We start from the raw sequence: 21,035 nt of genomic DNA on the forward strand, positions 1-21,035 counted from the left end.
TCCCTCCTCAGTTGCTCTTCCTGAGGTTTCTACCGTTTTTTCCCCCGTTAAAGGGTTTTTTTGGGGGGAGTTTTTCCTTATCCACTGCGAGGGTCATAAGGACAGAGGGATGTTGTATGCTGTAAAGCCCTGTGAGGCAAATTGTGATTTGTGATATTGGGCTTTATAAATAAAATTGATTGATTGAATTGAATCAAATGAAACTCCTGTGTGTTAAAGGCATTGGAGAACTACAGTGGCCGCTGCGAAAACGCAAAAATGCTAATGGCTCTACCTAGAGCTAATGTTTGGTTTGTCTGTTCTGGGCTACTGTAGAAATAACATGACAAACTCTGTAGAAGAGAATCCTCTCTGTATAGAGATATAAACAGCTCACTCCAAGGTAACTCTATTCTTAGTTTCAGGTTATTATAAACTAATGACAACATGAGCTATATTATTACATACTATTTCTGCCAATAGGTTTGATTAAGTCCTACACGCTGGACCTTTAAAAGCTTATATGGAGCCAGGATAAATCACTCACAAGAATTAAAACGCTATTTTTGTGGAGGCTTTATTGTCTTCACAATTTATTGTTTCTAATCTGTGAAATTAAAGTAAATAAAAGCTTTGTTTCCACTGAGGAAATGATTTCAGCTTACAAAAATAGACAGGATGTCTGCGTCACCGCGACGTGTAGTTATATATATCCCACATTAGCGTGAGGACAGATTGGACACTACAGTGACTCACTATCACCTCTGGAGGTACAAGTAAGTGGCATTATAAGAGAGGATGGGCTGGCTGGTTAGCGTGCTCATTTCAGTGGATATCTCTATAACACAATAGATGTCTTTGACATAATGTCAGAATTGTTACTCCTTCACAGTCTCTTGATAATAACTTTTTGAACGTTTTAAACTAAAATTCTGGCCTTATCTTAAACATGGCACGTTTAAGCACTGAGTTTAGGTTGATTTTGGAAATCGATGTTTGTACTTGCACTTTGCCTGATATCAGACAGAACTGTCAACATGTTACACTCCGTTTCCACCTTCAGTCTGATATTGCGTCCACTCTAACTGATTTCCATGGGGCAGGGGGTTCGATTTTCCCTAACCAAGCATTTGAAACCCACATTTCCGACTGAATCTAATGCCATTTTTTAAAGATAATTTTTTGGGCGTTTGTGCCTTTAATTGATAGGACAGCTTGGTGTGAAAGGGGGAGAAAGAGAGGAAGAGACATGCAGCAAAGGGCCATGGGCTGGAATCAAGCTGTGACGCTGCGGCAAGGACGAAGCCTTTGTACATGGGGTGCCTGCTCTATCCACTAAGCCACCGACACCCCTTTTGGTGGGGTTTTAAAAGTGTAAGGGAGCAAAAAACTATGATGTCGGGCGAATACTGAGAAGACATGTCCCCCTTTCCCCCCTAAAACAAGCATGTTGTGACACTCAGCTAATGTCTGTGCAGGAGAACAGAGAGAAAGGCGTTCAGTTCTCAGTACTTTTATAGCTTCTAACTGAATCTCTGTGGTTTGGAGTTAAGTTTCTCTCCTGCGTCCTGTTTGTACTTTTTTTTTTAGATATCTGCTTTATTTTACCATTTCATGTTTGTTTTCAGCTGTTTGAGAGTGTTAAGTTACTGCTGATGAAAACCTAGGATTTCATTATTATGCTGCTTAAAAATAAAAGCTTTTACTTGAAAAAACGGGGACTTTTATTGTGAAGAATTTTAAGGAAATGAAGCATAAGTGTAATGACGTGTATCTACTAGTACTGCAGGGAAGAAAGTAGAAGCAGGAACAGCCACAGTGAGATGTTAGATGGAGAGCTGCAGACAACAGGCTCTTAAGGCACCTCTGCAAACAGCTCACCTCCAGCAGGTAGACTTCTTTTACCTGCCCTGCTGAGAGATGGAAAAACACTTACTGCATAATAACGGCGGACCTTTAGCCGTGTGTCGATCAGCCCGCTGGTTGCAGTGCAGTGCACCGCTTGACAATGCTTAAAAAACAGCTTGACAACGGTGTTAGTCCCCCATCAGGGCCCGCTGGTTGTTTTTTATTTCAACTGAGAAACCACAGTTTGGTGTCACGTCTCGATGCCGGACCAGAGTCAGTCAATTTGTAGGAGTGGGAGTGGAGTGGGTGGATTCAAAGTTCTGGACCCAGGCAAACTTTCACCGACACAAAAGGCATAATGATGGTTAGCAGCACGAAGCGGCTTTAAATCCACGTAATAGATTCATTTGTGTCATTCTGAAAAGCATGAAACTGTTACCAAAGTTTGACAGGCTGGTTTAAGTCAGTCCTACTTACAGAACTTTTCCCCTCCTTTATATTTACAGAAGTATATCTTCAAAGCTGTTTAAGCATTTGTGAGAATCCGAGTTGTTGCACTGTCAGAAATCCACACACTTCAACAGGCAGTTTCAGACTAATTCTGGTCACGACTGGACTTACCGTTGGTCCTAATTGGTCTCCCTCACCAAACGAATGCTGAAATACTTCCAATCAAGCATTTTTTCTGGCTCGTCCCCGCCACACTTCAGTAACGATTGAGTAACAACGTTGTCAAGGCAAAAAACATGATCCCAGCGACCACATAAGAAGCTTATATTAATAAGACTGGAGGAGCTGTGCGAGCATTTTCACCACAAAGCTGAACAAGTGATGAACGGGTCGGCTAATGATTCTCACATGTTTACGTCATTATATGTGTTGTTGTCACCATATAGTGCCTATTTCTGAACCAGCACTGCACAGCACATGCACCTGTTCACAGTAAAGAGATGTTTAAAGACCTGTCTGCACCCCTAACACATCTCTAAAGCCAGAGCCATTTAAGAAAATAAGAAAATAAATAGCTTAAGGGCAAATCTGTGCTTCCATTCATGGTAATAAAGATATTTTTAGGTAAGCAGGCAGAGGAGGCCACTAGTTCTCTGTGGTGTCACAGGTTTTGTAGAAGTCTCAATGCACTGAATAATGTATTGACTCATTTGTGTGGAGGAGCGCCACAGTGAGCAAGGCGATCAATGGCACAGCAGTAGTGCCAGATTAGCTTTTATAGAACTGCCAGGTTGTTTTTTCTTTTTTGGGGGGGGGGGACAGCTCATCTGTCGTCGCATTATTCTGATGATAATTTATGAATTCATGTCCCGGTAGTTGATGGATGGGCAGGCGCTGGTTAGAAATGATGTCTTATGTCTAACAGAATGACAGTAACATGCTTGAGATTCTGTCACCAACTCCTCAAAACTAAACTAAACTCCAAACTGAAGTTGAATTTTATCTACTTGAAACACACGAACATCAATCAAAGTTGCCTGGCATCAAAGAGAAAAGAAAAGAACCTCTCCATCTCATTTCATTTGAATCAATAAACCTAGAAATAATTGCTTATAGGTTTGCTGCCTGTCACAGATAATTACACAGCAGTGATCTTTGTCTCTAATCTTCCATTAAAGGTCCAGTGTGTAGGGTTTAGGGGGATATAATGGCATGGAATATAATAAGTATGTTTTCTTTAGTGTATAATCGCCTGAAAATAAGAAATGCGTTTTTGTTACCATAGAATGAGCGATTTTATATCTACATAAGGAGCAGGTTCATGTCCACGGAGTCTGTCATGCTGCACCAACATGTTTCTAAAGTAGCCCAGAATTGACAAACCAAACACTGGCTTTAGCTACTACAGGATCATTCACTTTTTGCATCAGCACCTGTGGTTAGCAGCCCCTCTGCAACAAGCAGCATCAGGAAAAACAGTGATTTTGTTAAAGTGAAACTGCTTTATTCAGTGTTTTTACCAGTTTACTGTAAAACTTCAGTTAATAGCCCAGGCTATAATTTGCTTAAATCACTCAACTCAACAGGCTTACATTTGGAACAGGCCTTTAATTCCGTTTACATGAAACTCAGCAAAGATGGGAAATACGAGCATGGTCTCACTCCGAAATCGTTGAAATCCGGCACGTGTGGCGTCGGAAACCAACATAAAAAGCTGTTCTAACATTGGCACGATACACCGCTGGTTGCCATTACAGTTTAACGGCACCCGGCGGGATCAGGGGGAAGCGCCGGCGGGACAAGGACGAAAATTAAGGTAGCGAAAGTCCGACTAGGGCGGGCAGAAGGGGTGGCGGATGGGTCCAACAAACACCTGCTTTCACCCAAGAGAAGGTGTCCAGTAAGATTATAAAGCCAAACCCTGTTCTTTTTTCCTAAACCCAACCACATGCTTTTGTTGCCTAAACCCAACCAGGTGTGTGAGACTGTATGTAAACCGTATATTTCCTGTGAAAACGAAAGTGTATCTTGAAAGAAGAGAACTTGACACAGTGTCCCAGAACGTCAACAACCAACACACCCAGGGTACCTTGCACGTCAAATGTGGACATGGAAAGTCCATGACCAAAATGTCAACATGTGACGAGGCTGGAGTGAGAATGTGCTGGAAATATGATCAAATTATTTATTTGAACTAGCATAAATATATATAATATAAAATTTAGGCTTCAGATATGACACTCATTTCAAGGCACTCGAATGTTACAGCACCTGGCATACTAACTCAACACCTCTTTATCCTGTTAAAACAATACTCATAACTTGGATTAACTTTTATGAAAAATCACTCCTGATTCTTTTGATCTGAGGACCCGTACAGCCCACAGGAATATGAATAACTTACTTGGTAATCGAGGAATGGACACATATTCTGCAAAACCCTGTTACTTTTTCCTAAACCTAACCACGTGCGTTAGTTGTTGAAAGAAAAATACGTCAATTTGTGGTGTTGTGCTGACGTAATGCGTTTATTTTGAAAGAGATTGTATGTAAACGTTACATTTCCTGTGAAAATAGAAGTTTATTTTGAAAGAAGACAATGCATGTAACAGGCAGAACTTGACACGGCGTCCCAGAACATCAACAACCAACGCACCCAGGGTACCTTTTACGTCATATCTGGGCGTGGAAGGTCCATGACCAAACGTCAATATTTGATGAGGTCGGAGTGAGACTGTGTTGATTTGGTGTCCGCTAAAAACCTCTTGAACAATGAACACTGAAGGAATTCTAACCAGGGGAAATTTCAGCTGGTTGCAATTTGCAAACCTCACCACAAGATGCCACTAAATTCCCCTTACTCTTACACACTGCTCCTTTATGCTGATGTTTCTAGAAGTTGCAGCAAGCTCAAAATATTACCGCTTTTCTACTGTACACCCCCTCCTCCACCAGCCTCTCCTCAGCCTTCAACACAAACACACACATCTGGCCCACTTAGCTGGATGGTGTGAGACCATTTCACCTCAAGCTTCACGTTCTACCCCCCCATGGTCCTCCACGATACACTCATTAACAGTAGAGGGCATTGGACACATCACCTCATCACCTCCCCACAGGACCGAGGCCCTCCACCTGACCTTGGCAAACGTCCAAACCAGCAGCACATCGGGCCTCAGGAGGGGAGAGAGGTTCAGGTTACAGGATGAAGGTCAGCGTGCTGCAGCCTCACTGAATGCTGAAGAGCTCTGCTGCTTTTGAGACAGGAGTAGGTTTTTTTTCCCCTTTCTCTTTAAATCTCTGACCTCTGAGGATCCATCCCTCTGACACTTACAAGTCACACATTTGTATTCAAATCTTCATGCATGGGTTTCAGCCCAAGTTCATAGTTAATGGCCTGTTTATGAGATATCATCATGAATGTAATGTGACATTAAGTGCCGTTGTGTTTCCTTGGAGACTCTCTGAAACATGAAAACACTTGTAGCTGACTGTACCTATAGTAAGAAATTCTGTCCGGCAGCTAAAGCAAACCTCTCCCTCCCAGATTTACATCTTAAAGCAAGTGCACCAACACTGCCTTCTTATAACACAGAGTAGACGATAGCAGAAAAAGAAAAGTCCATTAACAGGGAAGATGGAGTCGAATGTAAAATCGACCAGAGGGTCTTTTAATGATTACTAGCCTTTCATTGATCAAGCACTCCAACACAGGAACAGAGAATGCTTTGAGGGGGACGAACCCTCTGCTTCTGCTTCTTCTTCAGTATCAGTAATCAAGCCTCTGACTACGATATCTGTTCTTAGTTTAAAGAGAAAAAAAAATCAAGATCTCATCAGTGCTGCTATATGGATCTTTGGCCGATAATATAATTTCCATTGTGAAACTGAATTTTAAATAAGATAATCCCCCAGTAAATATTGTATACATAATCAAATTTAAGAATTTCATTATTTATATATTGCACTGTTGTTTTATTTATTCTATTTTAACTGTTTTCAGCAATGCTAGCAGTGTGAGGGATGTTCAAGAGTCTAAGGATTGCAATTGCGGTCACCCTTCTTTGGTCCAGACTGAAATATCTCACTTATTATCGGATAGATTGTCATCAAATTTGGTACCTACAGTCATGGTCCTCAGAGGATGACTCCTACTAGCTTTGCTGTTCCCCATCATCAGGCCAAAATTTCAATTTGTTCATGACCAAATACCTGCAGATGTAATCACCATCCCAACTGTGCTTGTGTTTAATGATAATTTGCAAATGTTAGTATTCAAAGGCCCTGAACATACAGAAAGCATGTTAGCAGCTGGAGGCAGCTTTTTGCAATTGTTTGTAATGACAGTGAAGCTTTTTGCTCACTGTTTTTGAGTTGCTATACGCCGTGCATTTCTGCGCTTCAAGTGTCTGACGTTTTTGCCCGATTGGTCAAGTGCTCTCGAAAAAACTTCGACTCAGAGCGGAAAAGCGCCCCACGTCATCTCCACGTCTTTACCCATTGTCCAATCAGATGATTTGAGAGGCGGGCCTTCTGTGGTGGTCACGACAGCAAGTTTACAGTTGGTAAACAATGGAGGAGGAACTGGTTGTGCTCAGTTGTTCGGCAGGACCAGTGGACTCCCTGTAGCAGTGGCGGCTGCTGCTCTTTCAAACAGGGGAAGCTCACTTTAAGTTTGCATCATAAAATTTGTCATATTGTAGTGAGGCAGTAACTTATAAAAGAAACATTTAATTGAAGCCGTTTTTCAACCACACTCATGCCAAGAACCACAGCAAAACACACCTCAAAGATTTTCAGATTGGTTTAAACACCTGAACTGTACTGTACAAACGGTGAAAATGAGCTATATGGCTTATGGAAATAAGGAACTCCGGACGGCACTCTGTCACAAGACTCCACTCGCAAATATCCACATGGGACTGAGCTCGAAATGCGACAATGCCGGTGTGTATTTCCAAAGCGCTGTCAATCACAAAGGGGTTCAGCCTTTTAGACAATTCCTCCAATCATCATGCATACACCGAGCGTCCTCTCCCGCCTACCGCTCCATTAGGTCCCAGGGAAGCTGAGCCTCCCTGGAAGTGACGATTTTGTCGCATTTATCCAATGACCGTCTCGCTTTGCTGCATGAAAAAAACCTGCTCAGCGCTGTCTCATAGGAATGCTTGGAGGCTCCGCGTCCACCGTGCTGACACGAGAATGTATGACAGGGAGGTCGCGTTTGAAAACTGGTGATAAACAGCTGACGTTTGAACATCATAGTCATGATGTTAAACACATCCTAGCGCACATTTAATGCAATGTAAATTCTTATTTTGATGTAAATTCAATAGTGCATATTTGACCATTTCTTCTGTGAAATAGGGGAAGTTCAGCCTCCCTTGTTGTCTCAGAGCAATTGCCCCTGCCCTGTAGTTAGTATTTATTTTTATTATGGTAGACCTGACGATGCCCCAGACAATGTGCCAGATCTTCTGGCCAAACAGAATCTCCAACCTTAAACTGTACAAGAACACAGGCAGCCAGAGCATCACCAAAGAAATCACACACAGATGTTTGAGATGGCTCAGCCATGTTCTAAGAATGGAAGAGGGCTAAAATTGCAAAAATTCATTCATCACCATTTATCAGCCAGAAACAGTAAAAACAGAAATGAACAGAAATTGAGACAAACTTTTAGAAGAAGGACGAACGAAGTCATCCCCTCCTCTGATAATTACACACAGTCCCTTAGCGAGTGGTATATGTCTTGATTATATTTCAGGGTCCTGTTCTAGGTCAAACAAAGAACATGCAGGTCGGATTGGGCTGTTGAATGATAAATATTTTAAAATAAAATGAAAAAAATGTAAATGTTTTAACATTTGAATCATCTGACTGCAGAATTTATGTCTCTCTACTCTAATCAAAAGGTATCCACAGTAAATAGACTGTTTAATGAGAAAAGTGACATTCCTGATGACAGAACCACATAGAATTATCGGCAAACTACGCAGTTCCTCTTTATTTCGGATCGTTCAGCCTATTGTTCTGGTTTTAAAGCCTGCAAATTTAATGTTACGGATCTCATCAGCCTCGTTTCCAGCTGCCGGAGCAGATCAAAAACGGACTTTGTGCCACCTGTCTAGCACCAAACGACTGTCAGACAAAGACAGCATCTACAGCTAAAGCTCAAGAGATGGATATTCCCCTCAGGAGGTGGTGGAGACCAACAACAGAGCTAAAAGTATGAATACTGGACTCACATTTATCAGGTGGAGAGAAACTCCAAATTAATGATAATGTTGCTCTGGGTCTGCTGGAAGAAAAATAAGCAGTTTCTTGCTAACACATTCTCCTGATCAACCTACATGATATAAAATCATAATGATAATGTGTCGGTGTTGTGTGCACAGCATGTTGTAAAGCTTACAATGGGCTCTTTTTCAAATCTTAAAATAATGTTGCAGAGGAAAATATCCTGCTAAATTGAAATAATTCAGTTATTTATCTTCCAATATGATGAAGGTAATCACACACTAGGAGAAACACATTTTAGTGGAAACAGACAATGCTGCATTCTTACTGTTATTTACACAGGTTTGAGGAGATTTGAGGTATGATGACATTAAAATCATAGCGATGAAACAGTGTGAAGGAATTTAAAGATGTGTGTCCCTTCACCGAAATGTCCTAACACTGCTGCTTGTCTGTACCGACATCTCACACTACAACACAAAAAGGTCAAAATCTGCTAAGAAAGCATAATGGATTGCAGAACAGCACAAAAGTGACACCTGCCAAATTTGAATGTATATTCTCTGGTTTGTCTGCAATATGTCACATTTGCAATACATTACATAGTTCAGCGTCAGCCCTCCCTCAGAAAAACATGCTGTTCCTTGCTACAGTGCATTATGAAAGGTTGCAAATGGGCTAATTTGCAGCTTTGACAGCACCAGCCTCAGCAAAGGCGGGTAGTAATAGGTTTTGAGGTGCCGCTTCAGCGACTGCTGTGATGGGAACGCTGTGGCTGAAAGTAGGCATAGGTCAGGCTTCCCTGGAAACTCTGACAAATTAAAAACAGAAAACCTTTGACATTTATCATGCTAGGAGTCTGCAAAGGTCATTGCCTGTACTTGCTGCTTTCATTTTCCTTCCCCTTCCCCCCTGGACATGTTTTTCTGTGATTGCCGGAGCTGCAGCGGGGGGAATCAGGAGCTATGATTTCAGAGAAATACTCGCACGATGACAACATTCCTCATCGCAGAAGCAGATATATGGAGTAAACAGAAATGTAAAGTTATGGAGGCTCTCTGCTGCTGATGCTCCACTTTCTCCTCTTGTTTATTCACCACACCAGCGATAGGCCGGTTGTTAATGAGCCTAACATGATGATTAGTGATCACATCAGTTTCATTAGAATGCTATTTAGAAGTAAACCGCTGTTGTGTAAAGAACAACCACGGGTATGTAATAACACGCTGAAATTCATTTGCGATTTCCTCTCGATACATCATTCCACACTATAAACACTGGAAACTTGTAATCCCACTGGACCATGACTGTCTCATTTAAATGTTAATATAATTCCCATCATTCATAATTTAATGTGCTCCCTGGCATTTTCCGTTCATGTCGGCAGTGCTATCTCATGTGACAAGCCAATTTACTGCTGGAGTTGACCAAATTGCTTTAGCATTGTGATGCTAACACCATAATAAATCCTTGACATACTGCTCCTTCTCAGGTAGTAAAAAAAAAATAATAGAAATTTATACACCTTCACAGAGTAATCCATTTTTATTGATTTTCCCGGCGTTACACACAGCGAGAGATTGTGCCTTTAAGTCGGATACGATGCAGCTGGAGAAACATTACATCTGAGGAATGTGACAGAGATTGCCCTTCTTGCCCTCTCGTTCTCAGAGGTGGCATTAGTGGGGCTGAAAGCAGTGTGAGAGATGACACAAGCAGTGCTAGGAAGACGAATCAGACAGATTATAGCTCAGAAGAGGGAGAGGACAGAGAGCGGGGCCGGGCTTAATGCTGGTAGGTGTCATTTTGTGTGACCTTTCTGGGAATTACCACTGTGCATGACCCAGAGCATGTCTGCTTGTCACTGAGACAGTCTGGGGCTTCTGCTGCTGTTTGCCCCCACATCCTTCCTCTGGCAGACGACATGGCCCAACTCAGCCTCCTGATGCCCGACTACCTTCCAATTGACCTGATCACGGCCAATAACTCTGATAATCCCTCCGTTCTCATTAGCTCCCTCACACAACTTGAACAGAAATTTGAATTCCACGGGCTCCCCTCCGTGTCTACGAGGTAGCTTAACCTTTGATAATATGTCGGCACGTCTTAGCAGAAAAACCCGGGATTAGTCGACTCGTGGAAGCTATTGTGGGAGAAAAGCAGCATCAGAAGTTGATCGTCGTTTAGGTGGGGGAATATGAATGTGGATCCGCCCAAGATACAGGCAGTCGAAGCTTAAAATCCTGTGATTAAGGCATGTAATCCTATGTTAATTGTAGGATTGCAGCATACATGTTTATATGATGATCTCTCACCAGAACACACGTAATATTTCAAACCAGGCATATCAAGTCTGCTTCAAAGGATAAGTCTGGTGATATTCTATATTTTTATTTTTGTCAAAAAATCCCCTGAAAAGACCAAAACCAGCAATGTGTCCATCTTTTAATATTTCCCAACATCCCTCCTGTGTTTCAGGCTGGGTTTCTGTGTCCTAAAACAGTATAGGGCATTACAAATGCTACTTAAACGTAAATAAATGGTGGATGATTTTCAGCTGTGGATTAATACTCAGTTAGTGCTGTAGTGAGTATTTACAGCAGCAGGACAAAATAAACAGTGCCTACAATAATTGCAGTAAAGCAAAATGTCACCTTGTGCAACAGTGTGGCTCAGTGATGTGCTTTTAAAGAAGTATTTCACTGCTGGAAGGACTGTCTTTCCATAAAACTGGCCTGTCTGTGCAGTGGAAAGATGCAAGTACTTATTAAAATTGCTGCTACATGACCAGAGAAAACAGAGGAAAAAGACTCGCTTTTGCTCAAGAGGTAGAAAACCTAACTACCATGGTGCACTGCGCAGCACCAGACCAATAAACACTCCCGCTGGTGGGTGACGTAATGCAACTTGTTTGTTAGAAAAACAATATGGCAGCAGGCCGGGAGATTTTATTGGTACAGAAGCTCCTTACCCTCCGAACAGAGGTCGAGATCAACCACCAACGGGGATGGTAAATGATTGCAATTGACCTATGGCTAAGCCACGCCCCCCTCCACTGGACAAACTATCAACATTCAGTGACCGGCGCTATGGCATAACGATCAGATGTCATTGAGAAGTAACCAAAAGGGCCTAAACTACGCACTGGAGGGATATATTCATCATTTTATTGTTAAGAAGGTCGATGAAAAGCTTAAATTACACGCCAAAATTTACAGGTCACAGTGTACGCTTGTGAACCGCATCTCGTTGCCGTCGCCATCAAAGACAACAAGTTAAAGTGCCACTGAAGTTAAGGTTTTTGGTGCTACAGTATTTACACTGAATCATTCAGCATAACGTTTGCCAACCTTTGTTATCTCTGCCATTACAGATAAGTTAATGAAGCTAAGCTCCAGAAGTTAACGTTAGCTTAACTAGAGCCCTTTGGACAACAGCTAACAATGATGTACGATCACCAAAGTACAAAACTAGAACAAAATAGGCTAATGAACTCCCAGCAAACAAGGTGACATGATGAACAACGCAGCTAGGAGCTAACGTTAGGCTAACTTTAGCTAACGTTAGCTAGAGATGTTAAAGATAACTTTATATTTCTTTCCAGCAAAGTGACAATATGTTGCCTCAAACACAATGTTGACTTACCTTAGAACAGATGTAGACATCATTGTTAATCTTATTCACGTTGAGTTGATGTTGTGGTCTAACGTTACCACACAGCTTTATCCAAAGGAGACACTTTTCTTGGTTGAGATGTGGTTTAAAGGGTAAAAAATACACCTCGTCGCCCAGCCTCTCAGGATACCTTGTGTTGGAGTTGCATGTACCCCATGCACACCGTTTGACCATTTTTAAACTTCAAATCTCAGAAAAACCGAACAAAACTGACTTTCTGTAATGCATTTCAATGAATGTCCAGGCAGAGACTGTCCGAGTGTACGGGAATGGCTATACGCACTGTGATTGGCTCATCGCGTTTGAGGGCGGGACTTAGCCATAGGTCAATTGGCAGGTTAATGCCATTTTTATTGTTTATGAAACGCTGCCACGCATAAATGTCACTCTAAAGGCCGACACCATTTTGTTACATGTCATGCCTGTCACGCCTCTTTTGATTCTGTGATGCCGGCACGTCGTCTAAAATCACACACTGGAGTGGCATGATGACTGGAGTGGTCGGCAGACTAGAAAAGTGCTATACAAATGCAATCCATTGACTAGTCGATTTAGGCCACAAACGTTAGCTATGTAAGCTAAGCAGTCTTAACTTAGCTGACGTTACTTGTTTCACGATCAGTTCTTTCCAAATGTAAAGTTTGCCACGACTGTTGGAGGAGCTGAGAGCTGCACAGGGTCTTCACGATGTTGTTAAAAGTAACATTACACAGTAAGTAAAGGTAAGAGTAGAAAATTGTACACCTCTTAGTACAGCTTAGATCAAAATGTCAATCATGTTGTAGGCAGATACAACCACGGTAATGATGACTTGTTTACTTCCGCTACTTCCCCCAGACTATTTGCTTTGCTTTTTGCTTTTTTGCTGAGAGTTAGAGAAAAGGACTGAGGGTACAATCTTTCCTTTGCAAGATGAATAAGAGTGGTTTCCAAAATCTTGCAGTAATGTTTTTGTTAAACAGTATAGCAAATAAAGTGTTTTTATTTTCTTATACTCACAACATCAACACATTTGGACCAATGAGTATTTTGAAGCAGTGGAGAACCAGGATGAAGCAGAGAAGAGGAGAAGGGCTCGTCTAATAATATGTCCCACTGAGCGTCAAAAAACCAGCTTGAACTGCAGCCAACGTGTTCACAGGAAGCCACCGTCACAGGCAAAAATAAAACCACTCAGCTTGCAAGGAACGAGGTGCAATTACTTCAAGGTCCTAATTAAAATAAATTAAGCGCAAAGTGAGACAGAGATAGAGACACAGGGGAAGAGACAAAGAGGGAACGCTGTTACGAAAGTTAAATTGTCATTTTTCTTGAAATAATATCTGCAGACGTGCATCAATCCCGAGGAAAAATATCTTTGAAGACATCCAACATAAATCACTTCTTCTCTCCCTCAACATGTTTCTCCCTGAGGAGGGTTTTCATATATTCATGACAACGCTGCGTTTATGTTTTCTCCTCTCTTCACATCCCTGTCTGTATTTGATGTCCTCCACAATCCAGCCTTTGGACACAGTGTGTTTTGAGAGACAGATGAGAGGAAATGATTCATTCATCAGACGAGGCCCAGGATCCAAATCCCAGCTGACCTGCTGATATTGCAGAGCTTCCTCGGGGCGGGTGTCGGGCTACGCTTATTAGAGCTTTCAGCGAAGCATGGTGCGCGGGTCATCATCTCTCCCGTAGTGACTCTGTGTGACAGCGAACACAAGCTAGCCTCACCTCTGAATGTGTGTGCACATCGCACCACCTAATTCAAACGTCAAACCAGATAAGGAACTGCGGGGATGATAGCGTGATATGAGGGCCGGACAGGCCTGTCAGAGCGGTAATTATTTTACACCAAGAGGAGATATGGATTTGGCCTCAGGTGTGTGTTTTCTTGTTTCTGAGGGCATTCTGTGGGTAAATGTGTCACATCACAACTTTGCGGAGGCAGATATATACTCATCAAAACTTTTGTGATTGCTTTTGACCGGCAATTTCTAGACACTGCGCGGAGGAAGATGACTGAGTGCAGCTGTCCGTGGTGCTGAAATTGACATACAAAGACTGGGGTGTGTTTGCTTTCCCTATCTATATGTTTGACAGAAATTACATTACATTAAATAAAATAATTACTGCGGAGTGCTTTTGAATATTAACATACTGATCAACACAGTGTTCATCAGATGGGTTTTATCTTGAAGTGCATTCATGGCACAGTGCCCAATAAACAGATTAGTGAGATGCTTATTTAAAAGCATAGCTGAAAGCAGATGGAAAAAAAACCCCAACAACCTGCGATCATGTTTTTGATGTATTTTTACTACTTTTATTATAATACCATTTGTAATTTGAGATTCATCAGAACCCAGAGATACCTCTGGATGTGACGGTGACACAGGATGAGACATTTCTCCACCCATTGTTTTCTCTAATTCCTGCTCCACCTGCAGCAGACAGGATAAGATTAAAGGTTATTTGGGTGCGTTTGCTCACATCATGTGATGCACTTTCTATGCTAATTAAAATACTATTTTTCTAACTTGATGCCTTCGTAACATCAGAGCTTTGTATTGTTACTATGATCAGGCGAGTCATCAGACCACATTTAATCTCAGGCTCGTGAGTCAAAACTGTTTTTAATTTAGGACAGAATATGTACGGTGCTTACAGGCTTAAAATTGGAAACACCACACTGTGAAAATACAAATGAAAGTCCTTCATCTAAAATGTTACTGAACTAAGTATGAAAGTATATTCTGCAAAATGTAAACATATTCATTATTTAGACAGACTGGCCCCTTTCATAGCGGTACATTATTACATATTATATTATTGGATTATTATCACAGATGCATTAATATGTAAGCAGCTTGTTTAACTACTACTACCCAGCCAACATTTGTATGTGGGGCCCATGTGGGTAGTAAATGGGCTGAAAAAATGGGCCCTATATGGGATTTTCCAAGGGTTCCATAATAGCTCCATGTTGCATGCCCACATGGGTGGGGTTACCACATGGGTTATGCTACGGCTACCTGGGTGGGTATGAACCCAAAATGGGCATCTAATCTGGGGCCTATGGGTAAACCCACCCATGTGGGCAATTGGCATGGGGCCATTATGGAACCCATTGACAATCCCATATAGGGCTAAAGTTTTAGCCCATTTACAACCCACATGGGCCCCACATACAAACATTAGCTGGGTAATTTAATTCATGGTTGGGGTAGTTTAACTATGTGTTTGATCTTAATCTGCAAAGTAACTAGTAACTATAGGCACAGATATGATTTGAGCTAAAGGCTAATGCTAGCAGGGCAACATGCTCAGGAAGGAGAAGAAGGAGAAGAAGTAGAAGAAGAAGAAGAAGAAGAAGATATACTTTACTAATCTCCATGGGGAAATTAAAATTTGTTGTCACATACACACAGGCCCGAAATACACACACATGCACAAACAGGTCCTATACATGCATTAAATGGAGAGATGTCAAGAGCAGTTGGGGATTCGGTGCCTTGCTCAAGGGCATCTTGGCAGTGCGTAGGAGGCAAACTGGCACATGTACAGCTACCAATCTATGCTCTGTATTTGGTCTGGAAGTGTGCATCTACTACTAGCTCATCTAGCACCACTGAGTTAGCTGATGTTACAGCTCAGCCGTGGAGGATGCCGTTAATGTTTATATCTCACGCTGTCACGAGCACAAGCCTCTCCTCCATGAGTAGATGCACGCTTCCTTCTGCGCAGTGATCCAGTTATCAAGTGTAGTTTGGCAGACAGAAAATAGTTCCTGCATGAAACTTGAATCTTGAGTAACCAGGTCATGATTTCTGGAAAGACACATTGCTGTTGAGTTATTTAAATGTATTTTTTTGGCTCTTTGAGCACCACAAGCTGAGTACCAACTAGTTCCATTATATTGGAGAGAATGCAGACATCTCTTTGGCTGATATCTCCAACACTCTGTAATTCACACCAAAACAATCAAGATTAATAAATAGCACTACAGGTGAGAGGACAAATATGTGTTTTTGATTTTGGGGTGAATTGTCCCTTTAAGCATTGGACAAATTGATGTTCAAGTAAAGTCAATTTTATTTATATAGCTCAGTATCACAAAATTGCCTCAGGGGGCTTTACAATCTGTCCTTTGATCCTCACTTTGGATAAGGAATAACTCCCACTGAAAAAAACCCTCAGACAGGGGAAAAATGGCAGAAACCTCAGGAGAAGCAGCTGAGGAGGGATCTATATCTCTGGACGGACAGACATGCAATACATGCCTTGTGTACAGAATAACCAACACACTAAAATGACAGTATAAACAATCTGAATGACATGTTTTCAGCTGATGATGGTGCCAGATTAAAATTTAAGGATAATCAGAGGTAATACAGTCCAGCCTGAGGGGAACATGAATGTTTATCTAAATTTAATGGCAATTTATTTCCAACAGTTGTTGAGGGATTTCATTTAAAACCACAAATGTCACCTGATTAGACCGGAGGAATCTATTGGATAAGAAATCTCAAGAAATGGCTGATAAAAACCCTAGTGTTTGAGAATGGATTGACTTGTTACATAATATAAATGTAATGGAGAGAATGACTTTCAATTTGAGAGCCCAGATGGATACATTCATTGAGAAGTGGAAAAAATAGATAGTGTATGTCTCAATCTTTGTGTAATTCGGCAACAGAAACAACACATTCTCACTACGACCTCGTCACATATTGATGTTTGGTCATGGACTTTCCATGTCCAGATATGACGTGAAAGGTACCGTGCTTTGGTTGTTGATGTTCTGGGACGCCGTGTCAAGTTCTGCCTGTTACATGGATTGTCTTCTTTCAAAATATACTTCTGTTTTCACAGGAAATTTACTCACATACGTCTCTTTCAAAATGAATGCACTACCTCGGTACAACATCGCAAATTGATTTTTTTCCCCTTCAAAATCAAACGCACGTGGTTGGGTTTAGGAAAAATGAACAGGGTTTGGCTTTACAGTCTCAGGGGACGCCAACAGCACTCTCCTGGGTCAAAGCCAGTGTCTGTTGGACCCATCCACCACTCCTTCCGCCCGCCCTACTCGGACCTTCGCAGCCTTAACTTTCGTTATCCTGCTATGTGTCCCCCTGCCGCCACTTGGCGCTGTTAAACTATACGGCGACTGCCTGTATCATTGACGTTAAAGGACTGCTTTTTTCTTCGGTGTCTGACGCTGCAAGTCACTGCTCATCTGTAGGTTTCGACAACTTCAGAGTGAGACTGGGTTGACAGAAACACATTCCAGTGTAACCGTTACTTCTCCATTGTCTATGTTTGTGATGTGAATATTGAGCCAATTGTTTTTAGTTTCTTCTGTGCTTGTAAGGTCTTTGTGTTCATGTGTTTGCCAATTTTGTTTATGTTGTTTTTGTTCATCTTGTCATTAAAAATTAGTTAGTAGGATACATCATCTGGGAACCATGCATATATCCACCCAGTTCTAACGTTATCACTCTATTTAATAAGTGTTAGTAGTGGTTATCAGTGTGATTGATGTAGGTTAGAAGACTCCTGCTACACAGACTAGCACATCTGGATTGGCATTAAAGGCTATTAAAAGGCCGCGTTTGTTGTTATGCAACATGTAAATGTCATGACTTTGTCAGCGCGTGGTGGATCGTGGCAAGATAGACCTTGTTCGCAGTAGACATTTTGACATGTCACAGTAGAAAAAGCACAGGTGTGTTAAATAGCATTAAAGATAGCTGCATCCCATTCTGGGAGGCACTGGTGTTGTGCATGCTGGCTCACTGGAACAGCTCACTGGCACACTGGATGGACTGAGCCATCGTTAACGTTATCAATTTCACCTCTGCTTTTCTGGGATCTGAAGTGGATACGCTGGGGGATGGGGAGCCAGTGGAGGTTATGAAGGATGGGGGTAATGTGGGAGTGTGTGAGAAGACGAGCAGCTGAATTCTGGAAATGTTGTTTCTTGAGAGCTTTGGATGATGAACCGTAGAGGAGACTATCGCAGTAGTCTAGTCTGGAAGTGATGAATGTGTGAATGAGTCTCAGTAGCTGGAGAGGAGAGGGATGAACAGTGGCAGGCAATGTTTCTGAGATGGAAGAAGGCTGTTTTAGTGATGTGTTTGATATGTTGGTCAAAGGAGGGGTTTGATCAAAGATGACACTGAGGTTACAGACATGGGGGGAGGTGAGGATCTTGGAGCCGTCGATGGAGAGGGAGAAGTTATGGGTGGATTTGATCAGAGATTTGAAGACACCCACAACAACAACAACAACAACCAACAAACAACAACACTGGTTGTTCATTGGCGAGACATTGAGGCGTTTCCAGCAGCGTTTCTGCCCCAAAAGCAGGTGTTAATGGCAACCTGTAAAAACAGAGTTCAAATGACGTTTTTCCAAACAACTTTTTCTGTCGGGGCTTCAGGACACTTGGATCACTACGGACGAGCAGTGTTGAGATCTTTTGTGGTTTCACTTATGTGTTTTTGGACGTCTGAATCTGGGGTGCCATAAGCCTCCATTAGGTGGAGTTGTGTTGCTACCTCCTCTCCCCTTGAAGTGTTGTGAGGACTCTAAAACTTCACCTGAGCCTCCATCGGCATATGGGTGAGTAGATAATGGGTAAATTTTCATGTTGGGTACACTATCCCTTGAACAGGTGTGTAAATCCAGGGTAACTAGCAGCTATCGCTCGTTCATGACAGAGTCACAGAGGACGAGGGGGGGAGGGGCGAGCTTGCTCCGTTGTGTTTGATAACATTGTTGAACGTAAACAGAAGTGACGCCCAACGGTGCTTAGCGTGCCTTGAATGTTGAATTAAAGCCAAGTCCTTTCGAGTCATTTGTCTCAAGTCAAAGTCAAGTCTCAAGTCATGAATACAAAGTCAAAGTCAAGTCGAGTCTTTTATCAACGTTAGTCAAGCAAGTCTCAAGTCATCGTATTTGTGACTGGAGTCTGACTCGAGTAAAGTCATGTGACTCGAGTCACCCCTCTCTGCTGATAACGGCATTCTGAGCGCACTAGTCGGTGTAGCTGAAGACTTCTAACCTATTCCTATAGCGCTGATAACCACTCCTGACCCCTTTTAATTAGAGTGATAATATTCAAAATGGGTGCAATACCTGCACAGAATTTCACAGCAATATATCTAATTGAAAAATGTGTCTAAAATGCTTTAGAAATGCCATTAGTCTTGTTTATTTACAATTCACTATGATCACCTCTACATGTAAGAACAGATATTAAAGAAAAGGTTATGCTCTGATAAACACAGACACAGAAGCCGACTCCAAGCTCAAAGCAAGTTGACCATGAAAAACAATATAAAAATCTGCAGTGGAGCTCTGTGGAAAAAAACCCACCAGGTACTTTGAAGCTGAAACCTTTGCTCTGCTTTATTATGATAATAAATCTAACGATGAAACTAACATGCCTCCTCAAATCCTTTACAAAAACCAGGGATGGATGCTGAGGCACACTCTCTTCCTCTGCCTCGCTTCCTTTTATTTGCTCAACCACTGTGTGCAATGATTTCCTGTGCCAAGGTAGAGACACCACACATTAAACTCTATTCTGAGCACAGGTTTCACCCTCCCTGTGTATTGTGAAAGAATCCAATAATAAGGCTGAAAGTGAGAGAAACCCTGCAGAGATCTAATCAGAGCCACGCATTGTACTGAGCCAGTGTCCGATGTATGCCCGAGCCGGGCTCATCAGCAGCCATTTTCAGAAGCCAATTTAAGAATTATTATCACTCAAGGTCTGTCGTACATTTCTTATAGTGGAAATTAAACCGAAATCTCTCCTCTGACATATGTGCTGAGGTTTCAATAGGCGACCCCCAGAACATCTGCAGAGGGGCAGTTATGAAATCTCGCTGAGCTGGTGGTTAAATGGCAGTGATAGACGTTTTCTTCAATTCCCCGTTTCTTCTTTCAACTCCGTCACAGTGCAGCCCTCTGCCCCTTTTTGACCACACCGACTGACTCCATCCTACACTTAAGAACCCAATTTTATATTTCACCACATTAATTTGCAGCCCCAGGGAAGGCTTCAGTCTGTTCCTGCTGAATATTTACACTTGCAGTATCTTCGTCTGACAAGAAAATGCCAATTTACGTGGCACACAAAATTGCTTTCATCCAATAAGCCAGATGCAAATTAATTCCAGTAAAGAAGGTCAAACATATTCAAGATTTTCTCAGCCCTCTTTAATAAAAAGGGTCTGATGTTGGTCTAAATATGGAAGCGCTATTAAAATACGATGCACACTGCCCTGTGTGCTGGCTTGTTCCTAATAGACTTTGATTTGCCTGCTTGATAACAAAATATGCTATCTCCTAGATTCACTTTACATTGATAAAAATCTAATTCATCTGCAGGCTTGACATTTTTCTGAAGAACTCATGCATACACAGGACTCAAATGTGTGCAGTGGGCAGGTTACCAGAGCAATTTGGCTTGAAGAGTGCATCCTGCTCCACAGGATCTGGGGGAAATGCTGAGTGGGCTGATCAAGTTCTTTCCACCTGTTCGCAGAGGGAATGACCTCCAGGAACAGGTAGACATCCCAGCAGGGGAAGTTCATGCTCAAGCCAGGCATGCACAGTCGAGTGATGAAGCCATGAACTCAGTGTGGAGAAGAGAAGCTACACTCAAAACCCAAAATTTAAAAAGCGGCAAAGACGTGTCAGAAAGCAAGATGGATAGAAAATACCCCAAAGCTTGACAATACACAACCCGATCACAGACAAGATGTTTGTATTGTACATCTCTGCAAACTATGGATGTGCTACATTTATACATTACTTTGAAGCAGAAAAATCACTTG

This window comes from Epinephelus moara, chromosome 24 (genome assembly GCF_006386435.1).
Source record: "Epinephelus moara isolate mb chromosome 24, YSFRI_EMoa_1.0, whole genome shotgun sequence".
NCBI lineage: Eukaryota > Metazoa > Chordata > Actinopteri > Perciformes > Serranidae > Epinephelus > Epinephelus moara.